A 21,813-nucleotide genomic window follows, 5' to 3' on the forward strand; every position below is an offset into this window, starting at 1 on the left:
CAATAGTAAGAGTGAATTCCCAGAATTTTGGCTTGGGCACTTGGGTATATGATGGTGCCATTTACTATGCCAGGAAATGGGTAATTTTTTTGGCCCGAGTTTTAAAGAACACATTGTAAGGAGCAGAAACGATTTTGTGTGAGGTACTAGACATTATACATAAAAAAGAAATTGGGGAGGTCTACCAAATTGGAGTCAGAAGATATTTTTTTTTAATTATTTTTTAATGATGGGGTAAATGTGTCTACATGTGGGAAGGATGGAGTTAGGGGGTGGGTGGATTCCAGAAGATATTATAGTAGTGGAAAGCAATGCAAGAATAAGAATGGGGTAACCAGATCAATTGGCAGCAGATCAAGGCAGATTAAAATGAAAAAGAGATTTATAGTCAGGGAGAGGAAAGCAGATGAGAGACAGTCTAGGGCAGAGGGCACACTGGGTAACAATAATCAAAATGACTGAAAGCAAGTAGAAGATAAAAGGATTGAAATGGACTGCTATGATCAGAGGAGCCCTGGTGGTACAGTGGTTAAAGTGCTCAGCTGCTAACCAGGAAAGTGTGGCAATCTGCTTCAGTAAAGATTTACAGGGTTTGAAACCCTAAGGGGGGGGGGGTTACTCCGTCCTATACGGTCACTGTGAGTCAGACTCAACAGCAATAGGCTTTAATTTTTAGGATTTATTATTGTTATTTTTTTACTATGATCAGGGAGGTGGTGGTGAATAGAAGCAGCAGAATTCAGCAGCAGAATTTGAATAGAAGGTGAGAAAGTCTGAAGCAAGAGGAAACTAGTCCTGGGAACAAATGAATCATCTTCTTGTAATTGCTACACCCTGGTTGGCATGATTATGCATAAACAAATACAAATTTCTTCTGATGGTAGTGATCTAGGTTTTGGAAAGTACAGTGCTCATGCTAGTTTGCCAAAGTGATCTAAATTAAAGTATCCTTTTCTCTAGACTGGATAGTAACAGTACCTTATTCTTTATACAACAGTACCTTATTCTTACACAATTTTCTGAAGGTTGTAGAAAGAATTGTGATGAAGTCAGAAATCCCAGAGTGGATTTCTTGCTTTTCTTTAGGCTGACTACACTGCACACGTAAGGCTGAGTCTTAATTTTTCTCTGAGTCTTGATTGTTGTAAAAAAAGGCAATAACATGTTTTTTTTTTAGTTTGTTTTGTTTTCTAAGTGGTGAAGGCACTTTTAGGATTATACAGGAACAGCTCTCATTGATTTGGAAGAGGTTATACTTTTTCCTAAGATGACTGCTTAATTATTATTTGCAAGTTTCCTGGAGTCCTAATATCATTTTATTATATGAGGCATAAAGGTTTAATATATTAGGCTGTAACTTATGGTGAGATTATATTATGATTTAAAAATACATATATATACACACACACAGAAAAATATAAAGGTTCTGTGCTGATTAATTGCTATGCAATAGAATGTCATAGGGCCCAGTGTATTTGGGCGCTATTCTTCTGTGGAGATGTAATATATAAACGTTAGTGAAATTTAGGGAAATTTCACTCATCCCAGATATGATGAAGAATGACACACTCATTTTCATTTTTTACAGGATGATACTTAGGCGCGCACACGCACGCACACACATACACACACCTAGATGGGCACAGTCTTGAGCCTAAGGAAGACTAGGAGGGTGTGCTGGAACCAACAGCAATTGGAGTTTATGGAGCATCCTATGGGCCAGACACTTTACACAATTTATGCCCCAAATTCACAACAACCAGCATCACAGGCATGAGAAAATGGAGGTTCAGAAGTGTTATGTAACTTGCCTAGGGTCCTAAAGCAAACACAGCACTGTTAATTTAATAGTAGTATCAGGGTGTGTCTGACAACAAAGTCCTTGCTCATTCTACTATACCACTCTGTGACTAAAAATAAATTGGGGGACTAGCGCCTTTAGGGGATTTTTCTTCCTCTTTCCCCTCTGACAACTTTTTTTGTTTCTTTTGTGTTCGGATGCTTGCACTCTAGGTGTTAAGTGCCAGCAACATGGGGTACCTCTAAATAGTCCGCAGCTCCCACTAAAAGACAGTTTCCTGGAAGGGGGTGGGGCTGCCTCACAATGGATGGTTCTTTTCTTCCTTTTACCTGGAAGCTGTTTATGAAATGCAAGACGATCTATTGCTGTGCTCTGGCTTGACATTTCCCCTCCTATTTATTATTATTATTGTTGTTGTTGTTTCAGGGGGGTAGGAGGCTAGAGTTTGGCGTCTTGTAGGAACATTGTTAGGAGCTGCACAGTAGATGCCCAAAAAGTTGTCAGAGGGAGAGAGCGAAGGGGGTGGTGGTGGTGTGTGTGTGTGTGTGTGTGTGTGTGTGTGTGTGTGTGTGTGTGTGTGTGTGTGACTCTTCTCTCACCCAGACACACTGGCGGGATTAGAGCAAGTCAGAGGGAGAGAGCGAGGGTGTGTGTGTGACTCTTCTCGTGTGTGTGTGTGACTCTTCTCTCACCCAGAAACACTGGCGGTCCTGAGAGAGATCACTCCTCTGCTCTCAGGTACCGTCAGGTCCGAGAGACGGGAACATTCTCCTACCTCCCGGAGGGGGAGGGCGGGCTCCAGGGTCCTAAGGTTCCGGGATCCCTCACCAGGGCCGGTAGAGACCGAGGGGCTCCCGCCTCCTGGGAGGGGTCGCCGATCCGGTCCGGGAGCGCGGACTGCTGGAGGAGTGCCGGGAACGCTGGGCTCGTCTCCCCTCGGACGCCTTCGCTCCCGGTCTCCCTCGCTCGCGCGCGCGCGCGCGCGCCCCACGCGGCCTCCGCAGTCCCGGCGCCGTCGCCCGGCGTGGCCTGCAGGGGGCGCTGTGGCCCGGCGGCGCCGGCGGCAGGAGCGGCCGCGGCGACGCTGGAGGCTTCGCCTAGGATCCCCGCCCGCAGCGGCTCCGTCGTCCCACCGCAGCCTGGTGCCCCCGACCCGGCTCGGCGACGCGCCTCCGGGACCCGCGTGGCTGCGGCGGCCCGGGAGCCCGATGCGGCTCGGCGGGCGCTGGGTCCTAGCAGCGGCGGCGGCCACAAACGCCTTCGGGAGTGGGAGGCTCCGCGGCGGTGCCCTCCGGAGGAGGTTGCCAGCTCAGGGACGACCCCCCCGGCCATGCTGAGGCGGCAGTGGCCGCAGCTCGAGGTGAGCGCGACGAGACGCGGGCGGGGGCCCGTCAGGCTCCGGCTGCTCGCGGGGGGGCTCGGGCGGCCACCCTCGGGCCGAGCGAATGGGGCGTCCTGCCACTGCGGCCGCCTCCCCCATCCCGCGACTCTGGGGCCTCAGCCCTTCCTTCCCGCGTCCCCCGGGAGGCTGGAGGCGCACTGGGGGCGACTAGGCCCCGCGCCGCCGACAAGCCCTCGCGCCGGCCTGGGTTTCGGCGCGGTGGGGCGTTTGGGGCTGGGGGCTGGCGGGGGGCGCCGGAGCCCTTGGGTTTGCCGGGGCTCGGGCCGAGCGCAGCCTCTTAGCCCGGGCCCCGCAGGTACATCCCAGAGGGAAGCAGGGGACGCCTGTGTGCAAAGAGCGTTCTCGCTCCGCACCCTTAGTCCCGCAGAGTCCCGGGGGTGGAGGGGGTGAGAATTGGGGAGAGGAGCTTGCGGGGGGACCCACAGAGGCCCTGGGGCGCCCGGAGTGTCATTCCCGGACCTGACTTCCTGGATAAAAACCTTTTGCGTCTCATTTGAGGTGTAATTTCATCACCTGCCCTAGCTCATCCCTGCCTTCTCCTTCTATTACATCTTGCCGCTCGTGTGTGCTGCCCAGAGAAAGCCCCATTCCGGCTCTGCGATGCTAAGTTGCCTAGGTAAACATTTACAATAAGGAAAACGATTTTCCCACAAAGGTCCGTCCCTCCTCCCCGCAATAAGAGAGAGGGAAAATTTTCATCTCTGAGGCCTCTGTACTAAAAGATTTCACCTTATTAGATCCAGAGAATGGATAATCAAGAGGGTTTTTAAAAAGTCGTGCTGTTGTTAGAAAAGGTATCTGATAGAAATGGAACCTGATGGAGGTAAAATGATCTGTTTTGATATTACTGTAAATAAGTTAATGATTGCAGTTTGATACCATAAATCAGATATTGGGATGTTGTTTGTGGTTTATGATCAATGTAGGTACAGGTTATTGTCTTCCTATTATGTGTGTGAAGCTTGTATTAAGTAGGTGCTTTTAAAACTTTTATGATCATGAAAAAATATTCCTAATATAATAGATTCAGAAAATAACACCAGCTTTCAATGTATACCTATTGAATAGTGGGGGAGAAATCCCCCATAACCTCATAGAACATTTTGATGGACATTGAAAATTTAAAGTGGGCTTGTCCTGATGGTGATTTTTAATGATGATTTCTGGGTATTAGACTCGAAGTTAACTGACAATTCTATTTTATTGTTTAAAACGCAATTATTTGGATAACATCAAGGAAAATGTTATTAAATTTCATTGCAGCCATAGTTGAATTCATCAACTAAAACTCAGAATAACACTGGTAGCTGCTTAAAAGGCTCCTAATTTACTTCTGAAGCAGCAGGAGGAGCTATTGAGGTCTAGAGAGACTTGGTGGTGTAAACAGTTTTTGAGCATCCATTGTGAGAATCTACTGTATCCCTGTATTTGTCTTTGGAAGATTTTGTTTAAATATTTACAACTGTAAGCAAATTGGTTTGCTTAAAATATATTAATCAAGCTTAGATTTTTAAAAGTAGAATTCAGTTCTACTCAGTGTCTAAAGACTCCAACTTTAGAATCAGGTGAGAATGTGTATTCCGAAATGCAGATTACTGGCCCCTAGGGTTGATGGTAGTCCAAGGATCTTTTTTTCATCAAATTTTCCTGATTCTTTGCTCTACTGAAGTTGGAGCTCAGCTGATAAGCTTAAAGTTAACAAATATTGCCAAGCTGAAACACCCCCCCCCCTATTTTTGGTAGCAAAGTTATCTATTTAAATGGCTTTACATTTATTCCTGATAGCAACAGATAATGGTGTTCTGATAATCATAGAAAGAAAAATGATATTTGGGGTACACTTAATTCAGTCAAATATTCATTGACAGCCTATGCTAGCTGTGATGTTATAGAAGGACCCCCTGGTCAATTACCTTGGCATGTTATTGTCCAGCACCTCATTAACATTATCTACAAAATGAGGCTCGTTGTTATGCTTTTCTTACAAGACTGCAAACGATAAAATATTTTCTTAAATAGAAGTTTAGCTATTAATATTAAGTGCCAGGTGCTGTTTAGGTGTTCTGGGAAACACAGAAATGACCAAGGTCTCTGCTAGCAATTAGCTAATTGTGGAAGCAGGGCATGTTTAATTAACTGTTACAAAGCCGGGTCAAGTAGGTGGGGATAATTGAGTGGGACATGCAAGAACTCTGTTTAAGGCTTTTACTTCGGAATCCAGAAGAGGCCTGGGTGCATCGCTTATGTGCTCACGTGTTAACTGACCTGGCTGTGGTTCAGACCCAGAATGTGACGGCTACTTCAGTAAAGATGCACAGCTTTGGAAGCCCTGGGGCACTTCTACTCTGCCCTGGGAACAACGTGGACTTCCTGTAGGCTTACTATGAGTTTGAATCTATTTGATAGCAGGGGGTTTAGTGTGTATATGGTCACTCCTTGCTCTCTAAATGTAGGATTCCATGTTTTATTCTTCTAGGAGACACTTGTTGAAGTTACATTAACTTCTTTTACACACACACACACCTCTAAACTCAACTGCCATGAGTCCTTTCTCTCTCTCTCTCTCTCTCTTAAACTCAACTGCCATTTAATCGAGTTTGACTTCTAATGATCCTAGAGGACAGAGTAGAACAGCCTGTGTGGGTTTTCGAGACTGTAACTCTTTACTGGAGTAGAAAGCCTCACCTTTCTCCCAAGGAGGAAGTGGTTTTGAAAATTCCTAACCCACTACCCCACCAGAGTTCCTTTTTAGAAAGGCAGAATGCATGGAGATGATCCTATTTCATGCTCTGTTGCTAGACAATCGTTCACTGCTCATTCTATTTAGTAAACTTTTATTTGGTACCTATACTGGCCACAGACTAGGCTTATTGAAAAGATAATTCCTTAGATTTGAATTTAAATTCTTATGTACCTAAAGGATGTGTGTGTGTTGTTTTATGGTTATTAATTGCACAATGTGCTAGAATACAGACTATAGAGTTAGATATGGGTAGGACTCCTTACTACACTTCTTAGAATATTGTGATACTTAGATTCCGAGTTTCTTTTGGTGTACAAATGGAGCAGTAGTACCCTTCATGGGCAATTGTGTAGAACAGACTTAATGAGATAAAAAATAATTAAAAGCTGAGTGTATAACTCCACTCGATGGGACTGAACAACAGCAATGTATGTGAATGTTTATATTGGATTTTGTAAGATGTCATTAAAACTATTATTTAAAAAACAATTCAATCATTATCTGTTGCATATAACCAAAAAGCAAACTTATTACCATCAAGTTGATTCTAACTCCTAGTGAGCCTGTAGGATAGGGTAGAGCTATTCTTGTGGGTTTCTGAGACTGTAACTCTGGACAGGAGTTCAGGCAGGCATAACCCTTATGCCACCAGGACTCCTGTCTGTTGCACAGATGGTGCTCTTAGGGAAAACCAAAAATCAGGCCTTGAAATTTCTTGTGAGTTAATCCTTTCATGACCCTCAGGTGATATAGCACTCACCTGCCTTTTCTTCTTCTGGGGTTTATTTCCCACTGAGAATCCATACAGACATCTGGCAGAGACCTATATTACTTTGCATTGGAAGAATGAGCTTGTGCCACAAATTATATATTTTTCATGGTATTATATGAAGTGGTGCACCCTGGAGGTATGACTTGCAAAACTTTTGTGTCTTTTGGCTTTTTTTTACCGGGAGATATATACTTGTAAATGTATTTCCAGGTTCCTATGTGATGAGAAGTTGCGATACATGGGATGAGTCCTTAAATTGAATCCCCCTGTGAAAGGATCTTGAAAATGGTCCAGAGTTCACAGAGACATATGTGTCCCAAAGAATTTTACCCCTGGAGTTCAGTGGACCCTGTGTAATACTACCCAAGAGTTGGGAGGGACATATGTGTCCCATATAATATGTGTAAAAATATATATTTCATAATAAAAGTTCAAAAATGTTCCTTGATCTAGCATCCCTTCCATTAATGAAAACAAAATTCAGAGTGGAAAATAATTGAATCATAAAGGGCTTAACACCTGATAGCTTTAAATTTTTAGAGTATCTACTTTAGAACTTATTGAAATTTTTAATAGAAAATATTTTTATGCCAATTTATTACATATAGTTTCCATTTCATTTTAAACTAGTAATTGAGCTATTCCCTATGTATAACTCAAACCCAACCTACTGCCACTGAGTTGATTCCAACTCATGGCAATCCCATGGAACAGAGGAAAGCAACTCTATAGTTCCTGATACTGGACATACTTATCATAAATTACTCATTTTCACAGTTTTACACTGATCTTTGATTTTATTTATCTGTACCTGACTTGTATTATATGGAACAGTATTCTTATTGAAAAAAATATTGTGACAGATAGTGAATAAAACTAGTTTATAGCTTTAGTTTCAAAAAAATTATATGAACTAATTATATTTACATAATTGAGCAGCTATAAAATCTTCAAAACATAGTTTTTCCTTAAAAACTACTGTAGTTTAGATCAGAATTTTATAACCTGTTACAGATGGACTCCAGTCTTATAATTTATAAAGTCTCAATTTACTCTTCTATGAAACGAGACTGCTAATACTTACTTTACGGAATTATGACATAATTTGTGAATCAGAGCTCTAATGTAGTCCCATAAGTCCTGGAAAATATAAGAGTTATTTTGAAAGTAGAAAATGTATTTCTTGTTAATTCTGGTTGAATTTTAAGAGTTTGAAAGAACATTAATTATTTGTACAGTTTACTACTAAAAAATAAGTAATCACTATCAGTTTTAAAGTATTATAGATTTCAGAATTAAAGGAACCAAAATCTGTTTTTTTTAAAATATCATTTTATTGAGGGCTCGTACAACTCTTATCACAATCCATACATCCATCCATTGTGTCAAGCACATTTGTACATTGGAACCAGAGTCTTAGTAAGGATTTTAATTATATACCTAGTAGAATTTTCTATGCTGCATGTTGTCCAATGAATTGTATTTCATAAGATAAAAATGTGAAATAAAGTTAATTTGAAAATTCTATTTATATTTTCTGTTTTACAAATTGCTAATGTTAAGTGCTGTGGAGTCAGTTCCAACTCATAACAACCTTACGCACAACAGAAGGAAACATTGCCTGACCCTGTGTCGTCCTCGCAGTTATTCTGATGTTTGAGCCCATTGTTGCAGCCACCGTGTCACTCCATCTCCTTTAAGGCCTTCCTCTGTTTTATTGCCCCTCCACTTTACCAAGCACGATGAACTTCTCCAGGACTAGTCTCTCCTGATGACATGTCCAAAGTACATGAGATCAAAGTCTTGTCATCCATGCCTGTTAGAAGCATTCTTACTGTACTTATCCTTTTTTGTTTGTTTGTACTTATTCTAAGACAGATCTGTTTGTTCTTTTAGCAGTCCATGGTACTTTCAGTATTCTTCACCAACACTATAGTTCAGATGCATTGATTTTTCTACGGTCTTCTATATTCAGGGTTCACTTTCATATGCATAGGAAGTGATTGAAAATACCATGGCTTGACAGTCCTGAAAGAGCCCTGATGGCGTCGTAGTTACACACTGGGCTGCAAACCGCAAGGTAAGCAGTTCAAAATCACCAGCTCCTCCTTGGGCGAAAGAGCTTTCTGCTCTCACAGTCTCGGAAACTCACAGGGGCAATTCCTGTCCTATGGGGTTACTGTGAGTTGGCATTGATTTGATAGCAGTGAGTTTGGTTTTGTCAGGCATACCTTGCTTCTTAACACTTTAAAAAGGTCTTGTGCAGCTGATATAGCCAATGCAGTGTGCTTTTTGATATCTTGAATGCTGTTTCCATGAGCATTGACTGTGGATCCACGTTAAGAAATCCTTGACAACTTCAATCTTTTCTCCATTTGGAATGATTTTACTTATTGTGAGGACTTTTGTTTACATTGAGTTGTAATCCGTACTGAAAGCTGAAATCCTTGATCTTCATCAGCAGGTGCTTCAAGTCCTTCTGGTTTACAGCAATCAAGGTTGTGTCTGTGTATCATAGGTTAAGAATCCTTTCTCCCATCTTGGTGCTGCTACCTTCATATAATCCAGCTTCTCTGAATACTTGTTCAGCATACAGATTGAATGAACTGGTGAGAGGACACATTCCTGACACATGCCTTTTTTGTTTTAAACCATACAGTAAAGTATTCCCTTGTTCTGTTTGCACAATTGCCTCTTGATCTTTTACAGGTTCCACATGAGCACAACGAAGTGTTGTGGAATTCCCATTCTTCTCATGTTGAATCGTGCCCCAACAGCAGATGAAGTTCCCACATACTTTTCTCTCATAGGCTTTACTTCATCTACATCATTATGGTCAACTCTACTTTGAGAAGGCAGCTCCCGCTCAGCCATATACTATATATACTCGAGTATAAGCTGACCCGAATATCAGCCGAGGCACCTAATTTTAACACAAAAATGGCATTAAAAATGTGCTGAAAAACTCGGCTTACACACGAGTATATAGGTATATATTTTAAGATCTCAGCCATATTTTGAGAACATTCTGACCCGAGGGGCTCATCTTCTGGTATTTTCTGCTTCCGTTCATGAAGTGCACGATTTCTGGCAATATTCTGCTTCCATTCATTGAGTTGTAATCCGTAACTTTTAGCACGGGGCTTTCAGTAACGGGTAAAGTTTCGATGCTATCCATAAGAGTTTTTGGTGACTAATTCCTCTGAAGTGGACAGCCCATTTCTTCTTCAGTCTGTTTTTAAGTCTGGGAACTGCTGACACCTGTTCACTTGGAGGAGCGCTGGCATGTGAAACACCAGTGACCTAGCTTGGAGCATCAGAGCAGCTCACAGCCACCCCAGCACCACAGACTGACAGCCACCGGTGGATTTACAAACTGGACGTTTATGATAATAGATGTCCTTGAGGAGATGTTACTTAATATCTGTGATTCATTGGGTTTTCTACTCCTGTAGAGTTTTTGGTTTGGTATGGGGATGACGTGGGACCAAGCAATGACTCTGGATGGGGAGAGAACCATAGTTAACATTTTAAATGACTGATCAACAGCCTTTTAAGACTTCAATGGCTACTAACCTGAAGTAGTTTGTAGAACATTGTCTTTGTGAACTATATTATGCCAATTGACCTTGATGCCCACCAGACTCAGCTATTAACATTTTTAAGCGTTCAAATCTGGCTACTTTTAAGGATTGCCATTACATTTGATATATAAATGTAGATCTGTTCTTTATTCTTTCTTCTAGATAGAGTATTTCCCTATCTCTTATTCCCCATTCAAGATATTAAAAGATGTTCTATGAGATTTTGTAGGACACAGTTCAAAGTTAGCTGGAATAGCTTGCTTCTAAAGTTGTTTTTTTTTAAAACTGTTAGGAAATACTGCAGGGAATCATTGTTTGCTTAAACGAAGTACAAATTTTGAGCCTTTATCCTTACAATGGATGCCAACAGTATTTTCCCACTTGATTAAGATCACCTTTAGAGTCATTGTGCTCATTTTGAACTGAGCTGAAAGGCTCGCACCAGTTTGTTATAGAATCTTTGAGTTGCTTTGTATGCCATAATTTTCATATAAAGTTACGGTAAAAGCACCTCTTAAGTCGTTTAGGTAGGGCTAATGAAAAGGTATACCATACATTTCTCCGTGTGTAATACGTTTCCTAACCTTTCATGGTTAAGGCTTGGCATTTTAACTGCCAGAATTTGCCTTATTAAAATGAAGATAAAGTAAATGATGTATGTTTTTATTATTTCATAGTACCACAGAGCATTTGTTTATTGAATAAGTTGAGCAAGCAATATCAAAATTTCATGAAAACATCTGTCAGGATTTATGTAAACTTTAGTCTCCATTTTTATTTTCAATTGAATCAAAGAACCCAAACAAACCAAACCAAAACAAGCCTTTGTAATCAATCAAGTCCATTCTGACTCTTAGCAAACCCTGTAGGGCAGAGGAGAAATACTCCAGATTTTCCATAGTCACAAACTACCACGCCTTTCTTACAAGGAATGGCTAGTTGGTTTGAACTACTGACCTTGCGGTTCACAGTTGAGCACTTTGACCACAGTGCTACCAGGGCTCCTGAATAAGAGAATAAGCTCTAGAAAGTAAGTGAAGTGTTACTAATTTGAGAATAACCTTAAAACTTCAAAATGCATCCTCTAAACCTTTTTATGATTCTAATGATGTCATAGCACAAATATATGTATATATATACACATATTTATTGGTAGCTGATGTTAATTATATTTGAATTTATTGTGAGGTAATTCCTGGAAAATTCTGTTCAATGTCTTTAAAACAAGATTGAGATTTTGTATCTTGGCACTCGGCCATTCACAGTTTGGTTCCAACCTGATATTTTCTTACTCCTGTTTCAGCATGCCCTATGTCAGTCAATCATTCCAAGATTCCAGGTTCATGAAGTTTTCTTTGATTGACTTTACCTTGTATTATTTAAGTAATATAAAAGTTTTGCCTACACTTATCTAAGGTGCATCTATTGGTCTCTCCTCTTCCAGATGAGTGAAGAAAATCAAAGATGCGTGGAAATAATTAGTCCAAAGGACTCATAGACCATACAGACCTCAGTCTCAATGACCTTGAGACTGGAGGAACTAGATAGTGCCTGGCTACCACTGCCAACCACTCTGAAAGGGATCACAGTAGGAGGTCTTGGATAGAGTGGGAGAAAAATATAGAACAAAACTCAAAATAAAAATTTTTTTAAAGTAGACCAGGCTAATTGGTGTAGTAGAGACTAGCGGAACCTCTGAGACTACAGTCCTTAGTTGTCCTTCAGGCATGAAATTAATCTCATCCTGTGATTCACCTGTAAGCCAAATGAGAGGCCTATTAAGGTGAACTCCCTAGAGGTGTGCACTCCCTAGAACCACCAGCCGTATGGGATCAAAGGGCAGCATTTGCCCAGGATAAAGCTTAGAAGGCAAGAAGGGATAGGGAAAACGGACGAATGGAAACCAGTAACAGAGAGGAACTGTGAAGAGTACTATTACATTGCAGTTCCCCCATCAGTGTTATGTATCAACTATGTCATAACATACATTTGAATGTCATGTATGAATCATTGAACGGAAAGCCAATTTGCTGTAGGAAATTTTATCCAAATAACAATAAGAAGTTAAAACAAAAGGAAAAAAAGCTTTGCCTTAAGTATAGCAGGTTCCTGATAGTTGTTTTTGGTTTACTCTATGTAATTTTTATAATTACCTTATAATATCTGTAGTATTAGGCTTGTTTTACAGCTGAGGCTTAGAGAATTAATTGACTATCAAAGTCCACATATATAACGCAAACTCATATTTCTCTGACTACAAAGTCCACTTTCTTTTTAATCATTTCTACATGTATGACTCAACCCATAGTTCTCGGTGACTACAAAGGTCATCTTCTCTTTAATCGTATGAAACTCCCCGTGTGTCTTTGTTTTGTTTTAGGATTTCCACAGTGCTTTAAAAAATACTCATATTAGGAGAGCACAGATTTAGTTGATTGATTTTGGTGGATATATTTTGAAATGTACTACTGACATGTTTGTATAAGAAAAATGTGTATGTTTGTTTTGGTAATTTCAGCTTTTATATGCTGGTGTTTTTGAAGCAGCAAATGCCCAATTTGCTATTCTTAGAAGACTGTATTAACCAATCTCTCCACCACATTTCTCTCATCAGAGAATGAATAGTGAACTATCTATTAGAACCCCTTTTCCACATTTAAAAAATTCTATTCAATATTTCTAAAGATGAACAGCATGACAAGATAGAGTACACATAGACAACTCCAGGCAATAGTGATGAAATGCCATTGATGAAGTAATGGAATTGATAGGAAATAAGGCTGAATAAGCTCTATACTCTGCCTAGGATTGAATAGGGATCCATGATTAAGTTTTTCCTGTAACAAGTCAAGAGAGTGTATTTCTGAATAAGAACATTCTGGAAATTGGAGCAGAATAATTTATGACCAAGGCTTCATCCCCCTCTAGCTTACTGTTGTTGGGTGCCATCAAGTAGATTCCAATTCATAGTGAAATTACCCTATATGACAGAGTAGAAGTGCCCTATAGAATTCTCTTAACTACATTTACAGAGGACATTACCAATCTTTTCCCCACAGAACCACTGGATGGGTCAGAATCCTAACTTTTCATTGGCAACTGCATGCTTTTCCATTGTGCCTGTTTTTGTCCTTTCTCTTGATATTGTACATCTGTTTAAGAAAAAGTTGTCTAGAGCTGTGTTATCTGAAAATATCCAGGCCACCAGTATCATACTTGAATAGTTAAAGCTTTCATAATACTCATAAGGTGAGAATTCAATAACTATTGTAACTTTCCAGAGAGCTTGTTTATAAAGCAAAGGAGGGCATATGTTGCGTTCAAACATATAAGATGCATTTTAGTGACTTTTATGTAGCCTTCCATCTTCAAGGTATTCTCTCAATGCCAACTCAGAGTTAGTGGCCTTATAGAACAGGGTAGAAGTGCTCCTGTGGTTTTAGAGATGCTAATACTGAAAGAGAGAAAGACAAGTAAGTTTTGACTAGCTGGGAAATTAACAACTAGCTAGCTAGAAAATAGTCATCTTTTTTCTTTGTTAGCTTTTTCTAGAATCTTTGAATCAGTTAATCTTGACTTGGGAATAGGCCAGGATTTTTAAAGGACTAAGGAGTTATTCTTTAGTCATATGACTTTTATTTTTCTGCATATAATATATTCACTAGGTAGAGATTTGCACATATACCGACCTGGAAATATGTATAGGGGCTTTTGTTTGTTTGTTGGTGTTTAGTCTTCGTTGTTTTTGTTTTGTCTATATAAGATAGGCATGAGAAGTAAGCCTGACGAGAAAGCAATGGGCACAACGGTCTGGGGGAACTTGGGGGAGGAGGACACAGGGGAAGGGAGCGGTGAGCAAATAACATCATGGACAGGGGAACAACTAGGGATATAAAATCTATGGCCAGGGAGGTGTAGAATTCCTGTTGGTGATGGAGCAGCTTTAATCTAACCAAGAGGAATTACTGAGAGGCAAATGAGGGGTTAGCGTGGTAGTCGGGCAGGAGGAAGGTAAGATGAAATACAGGAAAGAACCAGGAAGCAAAACCATTTGTAGAGGTATAAACATAGATGTATACATATGTAAATATATTAATGCATAAAAATAATGGTATTGAACTATGTACATATATTTATATGGTCATACATTGAGGTAGTGGATGGACTTTATGCCTTTACTTAAGTATTCCATCAATACAAGAATAGTTTGTTCTAATAACATGGCACTACCCACCTCCCCAACACGATCGCTAAAGACAAACTGGGTGCATAAGCAAATGTGAAAGAAGCAGATGGTGCCTGGTTATTAAAAGATATAGCGTCTAGGGTCTTAAAAGCTTGAAGCCAAACAAGCAGCCATCTAACGGAATCAACAAAGCCCACATGGAAGAAGCACACTAGCTTGTGTGATCATGAGGTGTCGATGGGAACAGGCATCAGAAGCTCAAAAATAAGCAATCTCATCAAGATGATGGAGAGGAGTCAAAGTAGAGACCCAGAGCCCATCTGTAGATAATTGGACTTTCCCGTTAGAGGGGCTGCACAGAAGAGAAAATCCATCCAGGGGGCCAGCTTAACACTAAGGAAACACACAACACTTTTCGAGTTCTTTAATCCTTCCTCCCCCACTATTATGATCTCAGTCCTACCTTGCAAATCCTGTGACCAGTGTACATATAGCAACAGTTATGGGAGTAGTGTTTCCAGGAGAGTAGGGAAGGGAAGGGGGAAGAAATAGGGGAAGGAGGTATCGACAACAATGATGGCATAATAACCCCCTCGAGGGGGACAAATACCAGGATAGTAGGTGAAGGTATAGAATGGATGGTGTAAGATAGGTATAAATAATAATATTACATAATATATTAAAGGTTCGCAGAGTTGGCGGGGGCGGGGAGGGAAATAAATGAGGAACTGATGTCAAAGGGCTCAAGAAGAAAGATAATGCTTAGAAATTGCTTATGCCAACAATTGTACATGTCCATTTGATACAATGGGTGTATGGATTCTTATATGGAAGAGAGCCCCCTCCAATAAAATGATTTATTAAATAATAATAAAAAGAATGGTGACATGATACAATCCACAAACACACCTATTGTGGGTCCAAAGTGGTTCTCATTGCCTCCTCCAGTATCCAACTTTAAATTCCCTTTATCCTCAGCTATCATATCTGTTGGTCTTTGTCATTTACCTTTCAACTGATCCAAATCCTCACTTCTGAGGGGTCTGAGCATTTGTCTATTCACAATCACAGTTGGCTAAGAGTAGATCAGCTACTCTTACCAAGTAGATCATCTGGGTTCCATACAAATTCCTTCTTTTGCTTCTGTTGCGTGATAGCAGCCCAACTTCATTCAGCTGATCAAGGTTAATTAACAGTGCCACGGTGGTGACTCCTGTTCCTACCTGCTGACCACTGAAAACAGGAGTTTCAAATGCCCCCATGATAGCGGTAGCTTGTAGTTCAGTGGCACTTTTGATGGATTTGGCAAGAATGTGCCCACTTTGTGCACTAGGACCTCAAACTCTGCATTGCCATGTTGCAGGAATGGGAAACACAAAGTCCTTCAGTGGATCATTGGGAATGATGGTGAGTGAGCGCCATTTCTGCTTCTACCTCTTGATTTTTGGATGTCTATATTGTTCCAACTGGGAATGTAGTCTGAATCGGTGCACATAATGCATTGTAGAGCACCCAATTCTTGTCTGTGATTTAGTATATCAACTGTACCTTTAGTAGGCTATTGCTGTGTTCTATAAAGTTATCTGCTTTTTAATGATGCTGCCATGTGATTTATTCATTACTCTTTTACTGTGAAATATTTCCCTTTGTTGGATGTTAATGTTGTGTGGGCTTTAATATCTGTATATCAAGTACTTTGTAACTCCTCTTTTTATGGTACTGGCTGTCTCTATGGACAGGAAAGGCAAATTCATACTGGGAATAAGTATTCCTATGAGAATCTATCTCTGGCTGTTTTGAGATAGTCGCTTGCCTCCTCGTGGTTGATTAATGTGCTTGAGACATGTCACCATATTGGGGGCTCAATGTTGGTCTCTTGTAAAAATTTTATTAACTTTTGTTGTGAATTGGGAGAAGGTTTACAGAGCAGACAGTTCAACAATTCATACACATTTTGTTTCATCTCATTGACTACAATCCCTACAATGAAATATCACTTGTTCCACTTCCTCCCTGTTTCCTTTTTCTCTTTCTGCTTCTTTCCTAACCCTTTTTACTCTGTCCTTGAGTAAGTGCTATCCTTTTGATCTCAATGGTTGATTGCTACATGGTGTGTGTACCTCCCTTTGTAAACTCATTTGTTATATGGCTGGAAATTGATGCATGGGAGTGAGTTAATTTCCAGATTTAAAAGTTGACTAATGACCATGGCCTTGGGGGCTCTACTAGTTTTTATCTGACCAGTAAGCCTGGTGTTTTTTATGATATTGAGTTTTGGTAGTCATTTTCCTCCCACTCTATCCAGAACCTTCTAATGTGATCCCTTTCAGGGTGGTCGATAGTGATAGCCAGGCACAACTTAGTTTTTCTGTTCTCAAAGTCATGGAGACATGTTCATGTGATCCATTAGTTCATTGGACTAATGGTGTGCGTGCATCTCTGTTTTCATCTCTCTTCTTTCCTCCAGACAGAGGAGATACCACTAGTTGTACCTTAGTTGGCAACACAAGAGTTTTTAAGGGTGTTGATCTCTTTTACTGGTAAGTTGGATATTTTGAGGTTGCAGTCAGTCACCTGTTTAGATCTTGGTAAGTGGGGGGTCTATGCTGTTGGATCTACACATAGTCTGCATTTCTGCCACAGGGATCTCTCCATGTCCCTATCATGACAGATCTGGGGTGGCTAACGTTAATTGGCTGAGTAATTGTCACTATTCAGCTTCTCCGTGTCTTTTCTGAAGTGCTTTCTGGTGGACATTAATATGTGAAACAAAGACTCACCCTTCACACCTACTCTCATGTTTGCTTCCACTCTGAACTCCTGGTTCCATCTTCCAGTCTTTTTCATGAAAAGTCTCTGACCATCTGGCCAGTCCATTGGCTGTGATTCTCTTTCCATCCTCATTTCAGACTTTTCTTTCCTTACAAAATACATGATGAGGTGAACCACTTGAAGCACAATCCGTTAGAAAGATTTTTGTCTTTCCCTTGTCAAGGTCACTCCGTGTGGTTATATAATGAAGCAGTTATCTATTTTCAGTGTGTATCCACACAGTGCTGACCTATTTATAAGCCAAGGTTTGACTTTTACCTCCTCAAGTTGAACATGTAAAATCCCCCAAAAATGTAGGTTTGAGCTGAGGATGGGATGTTGGTACAGTTGTGATGTGTGTCAGGGAAGTTTTGGCTCCTTGCTTTTGCAGTTTACTTCTACTTTATTCGATTATGTGTGGGCTCAATTCTTGATATACTGTTTTCTTCTTACAGTGGATTGTTACTGAGTCTACCTGACATTGGCTTGGAGAGTTGTATTGAATCTGGTTCACATGGTCAGTTCTGGACACAGTCTTATATCAGGGACCCATACACAAGTATTCTCTCTCTGTCAGGACACAGTAGTACACCCGGATCTGATCTTTGTTTTTTGGACCTCCAGAACTGCAGGGGCCTGCATCAGAATTCTCCCACTGCACTTTCCAGAAACTCCATATTATATCTTTTCTCCACCTATATCTTAAAACAGCAGAGGAATTACTGATAGAACAGCTTGAAACTGAGGCAGAGTTGGTTCTCTCTCATTCAAATCTGGTAGTCATTTATGTCACCCAAGATATGGGCCACAGCAGTATTACTGTGTATATGTAATGCTTCTAGAATCTACTTCTACTCTTTTCTTTCTCTTTTGTAAGGGGGCCAGGGAAGATTCAAAATGCAGCAATTTACCCTTTACTTCACCTTTTACTTTACCTTGGAATTGTTGGCATGACCCTGACTGCTTCCAAAGTCCCAAAACTTCACTAAAGAGGCAGAACCCTGGGTATTTGTGGCTTTGTTTGTTTGTTTTTATCCTCCTCTGGAATACATTTATGAAGGTAAGCCAAAAAAGTACTGCTGCTGAGTTCCAGTTCATACATGTCTGGTTTATTCCAAACAAACCCATGGGTCTACAATTAATGGATGGCTGCAGACAAGTTATCTCAGTAATATAATTGTTTTCCTCTTGTTAGGTTGTCTTCTCCCCAAATTCTAGTCAAAACAATGGCTTTCAAGAGGATATGCTAGGCTAGCTAAACACATGGCAGTGAAATCACCTCCAAAGGTTAAATTAACTGTATTTTGGAATTTCAGAGGCGTAATCGTGATAGATTTTCTTGAAGCACACAGGATTTCTGAAGGATCAAGGAGACTTATCCTGAAGAAGTTTTAAGAACACTGAAAACTGCATTGGTGAAAAATAGCTCAGGAACTTTGTGATAAGGAATTTCCCACCCATCGCTTTAATGTAACTGCTCATTTGAGGGTAGCAATGGCTGCCCTATGAAAATTTCAGTAGGAAACCTTACCCTACGCACCCTGCAGTCCTGATCTTGCCCCTTCAGAGTTCCTTTTCATCACCAAACTCAAAGAACATTGAAAAGGAACACAATTTGAATTTCTTGAGGATGCTAGAATTGCCGTTTTGACATGGTATAAATCAAAGTGTAGGATTCTTCAAAGAAGGGTTAGAGATATGGGAACACCACTCTCAGAAGTGTATAATAGACTGAGATGGAAGATCTGTTAAAAAACAATAGCTTCACATTTTGATATTTTTGTTTAATAAAGATTCTGTGGTTTTGTAGCAACACTTTTTTATTTACTTTCATCTTGCTAGTCACCTCACCTACATGCTAGTCACTTCATCCCTTTTTACTCTTCTCCCCGCACCAACCCCCCATCCTACTTTATTGTGAATTAGGTGAAGGTTTACAGAGCAGATCATCAGTTTATATTAAACCAATCATACACATTTTGTTTGAGATTATCCTTTGCAATCTCTTCAATGTACCCCCATTTATCCTACTTCATCCCTGTGTTGCCTGTTTCCATTCTTCCTATTTTCCTAACCCTCCAAATTTTGTCCTTGGGTAAATGCAGCCCTTTTGATTTTAATTGGTTGATTATTCTAACACTGGGTGAGTTCAGTTTCATACCTGAAGGATGACTAAAGGCCATCCAACTGAGGGTCTCAGTCTGTCTCCTACCGTAAGCCTAGTCTCTTTTGTGATTCTGAGTTCTGTTCCCCATTTAATCCTACTCTCGCCAGGACCTTCTAATGTGATCCTTTTCAGAGCAATGGGTAGGGGTAGCTGGGCACCATCTAGTTCTAGTCTCAAGATTTCAGTGACTGATATTTGTATGGTCCATCAGTCTATTGGACTAGTAGTTTCCATGTTTTTTAAAAAATTTTTTCACTACTCTTAGTTCCTCTGGATGGTGGTTGCTCATAAGCATTTAAGACCTTAGTTGCTACTTACCCAGGTAGGATGAAGAACAAATAAATTCTTTGTGATCTGTTATGCCAATTGACATTGACATCCTTAAAGAAGATGACCTTGATACCCTAAGCCCAGCAACTCATTCCCTCAAGGTGTTTGGCTATGTCTAAGAAGTTTTTATAATTTGTTTTCTGTATGCTCCATACATTCATAGGTGCATTTTACCAAAGGTAAATATATATACACAAATATCCAGTGTCAAACCAACATGTATGTGTGGGTATTACTCTCACTCTCCCTGCCATAGCTGTTCAGCCGTGTAGATCAGCACTATGTCAGGAATGTGTAGATAACAGTATTTTCTGCTGTTGCCTTTAATTCTTGCAAACCTCCCAGTGTGTCCCCCTGCCTCCATTATTTTTCATCAACCTCCCTCTTCATGCGCATTGCCTTCTCCTTCAGCCATGTTAACATTTGCCCTCTCTCTAGGCCATGACTTCTCTGACTCCTGGGAACCATTTAAGAATGCTTCTTTTAGTGTAGAAACTTTTTCTTGACTTTTTATAATAGTGGGCTCATACTATATTTATCCTTTTGTTATTAACTGATTTTACTCAGCATAGTAAACTCCAGGTTCATCCACGTTGTGAGGTGATTCTGCAGATTCATCATAGTTATTTAACAGTTTGACAGGATTTCACTTACTACTTGTATTTCCCCCCACTAACATCAGGTTTCTGGATATTAGTGTCAACTCAGATCTGTGGCTGCTAGTCTTGAATTGTTTGGATATTTTAGTTTTTCTGTTGTATGTCACTGCCAGTAGGACAACTGTGGTCCTTTAGCTTCTGGGCTTAAATGTCATCACCTGTCTGCTTCAGAGGCCTGTCATCCTTATTGATGTCAATGAACAAAACTCTGTGATAGCTTCCTCTTCAGGAATTTCTAGTGAGGGTAGTGCTCTTCTCACCAATATGTTCCTGATGGCCTTGATGAATGTTGTGTCATATGGGTCCCTTGTGGAACATAATTCTCTGATGGGCCTTCTGATCTTATAATATGTTCTCTCTAGCAGACTCACTTTCTTGAGCCTTTTAATCTTAACCTTCGATATCATTCAGCTTTACTTACTGTATATACTCGAATATAAGCCAACCCAAATATCAGCCGAGGCACCTAATTTTACCATAAAACTTGCATTAAAAATGTGCTGAAAAACTCAGCTTATACACGAGTATATATATACATGGTATTATGGGCCAGCCAGGCTTTCTCCCAGGCTTCTAGGACCCATACTGGCAGTGGGTTTATACTATCTCCCAAGTTCTTCCAATGGTGTTAATTCTTATATCCTGTGATATTGTCTTTCACATTAAGCTTTACCATTTTTAGTGTAATGTTTCACCCTCCTTGATTAAGCACCATCAAAACCCAGCACCCTGTATATCTCGCCTGATCCTGTGACTGATATATGCTGGCTAATACTTGCAATTCCTTTGGGGCTATTGTTTCTTCTCTCTCTTATCAGTCCACAAGCTGTCCTTGGCAAGGTTATGCTGTGACTTAACATTAGTTATTATCATGTTAGTGAAGAGCAAAGATGGGGCAGATTCTGAGGGGAACTTTTCTTGTTTTGCAGATAGGCCTCTAAATTGTGTTTCTAAATGTTAGCAAATGGGGAGTTGTAGATGCTGAGCATTCAAAGGAGGTAGGAGAATCAAACTCAGATGAGTATTCCCAATCTCATCCAATATTATCCCAATCTCAGGTCCTGATCTTGGCATCATAAATCTATCTTCTCTTTGAAGCATTGCCCCTTTATCCTGAATGTGGTTATCATCTTTGTCTGTTCTCCCTTGTAGATGATAAGGGCTTCTTTGTGAGCTACAAAAGAGCCTTCAAGGACCCCTCTTGGTGCAGGGGATTAAGTTTGGGCTGTTACCTACAAGTTGGCAGTTCAAATCCAACAGCTACCTTTTGAGAAAAATGATGAAGTTTTCTGCTCCCCAAAGATGTATAGTCTTGGAAACCCTGAGGTGCAGTTTTATTCTATCCTATAGGGTTGCTA

The 21,813-nt window shown here is 40.5% G+C and overlaps 1 protein-coding gene across 3 annotated transcripts in view; it reads left to right on the forward strand.

The window, feature by feature from the left end:
* The first annotated feature begins 2,896 nt into the window (after nt 1-2,896).
* The window catches only part of ZFYVE9 (zinc finger FYVE-type containing 9), a 206,383-nt gene continuing 187,466 nt past the window's right edge, over nt 2,897-21,813 (forward strand). For all 3 annotated transcript variants that reach the window (XM_075555965.1, XM_075555982.1, XM_075555974.1), the window contains exon 1: nt 2,897-3,161. The gene's annotated coding sequence lies outside the window, so the exon portion shown is untranslated. The remainder of the gene's footprint in view (nt 3,162-21,813) is intronic.

The sequence above is a fragment of the Tenrec ecaudatus genome, chromosome 1, assembly GCF_050624435.1.
Source record: "Tenrec ecaudatus isolate mTenEca1 chromosome 1, mTenEca1.hap1, whole genome shotgun sequence".
In the NCBI taxonomy this organism is placed as follows: Eukaryota; Metazoa; Chordata; class Mammalia; order Afrosoricida; family Tenrecidae; genus Tenrec; species Tenrec ecaudatus.